This window comes from Colobus angolensis, unplaced genomic scaffold, assembly GCF_000951035.1.
Source record: "Colobus angolensis palliatus isolate OR3802 unplaced genomic scaffold, Cang.pa_1.0 Scaffold3342, whole genome shotgun sequence".
In the NCBI taxonomy this organism is placed as follows: domain Eukaryota; kingdom Metazoa; phylum Chordata; class Mammalia; order Primates; family Cercopithecidae; genus Colobus; species Colobus angolensis.
In genome coordinates, this window is record NW_012116647.1 from 1 (window position 1) to 396 (window position 396).

Sequence of the window (396 nt, forward strand, 5' to 3'; positions counted from 1 at the left end):
AGTCCAAGGCACGGCCCGACCCGCGTGAAGGGGGTAAAATCTTTTTCCTTGGTCCGGCTGTGCTTCACACTCACTCTGCATCTTAGGGGGCGGGCTCTCCTCCTCACCCTCAGAACCCGAGGAGCCATTTCTTTTTCACAAGTGTCTCTGAAAACATCATTCATGATTTCTTTATAAACCAGAAACACCGCTCCTATACCTGGGAATAACCCTCAATGTAATTTTTACGTAGAGGTCTAAAATAAAGCATTTTTATGTAAAAAAAAAAAATTAAATAAAACCATAAAGTAGGCCGGGCGCAGTGGTTCGCGACTGTAATCCTAGCAGTTTGGGAGGCTGAGGCGGGCGTATCATCTGAGGTCAGGAGTTCCAGACCAGCCTGGCCAACATGGCGAA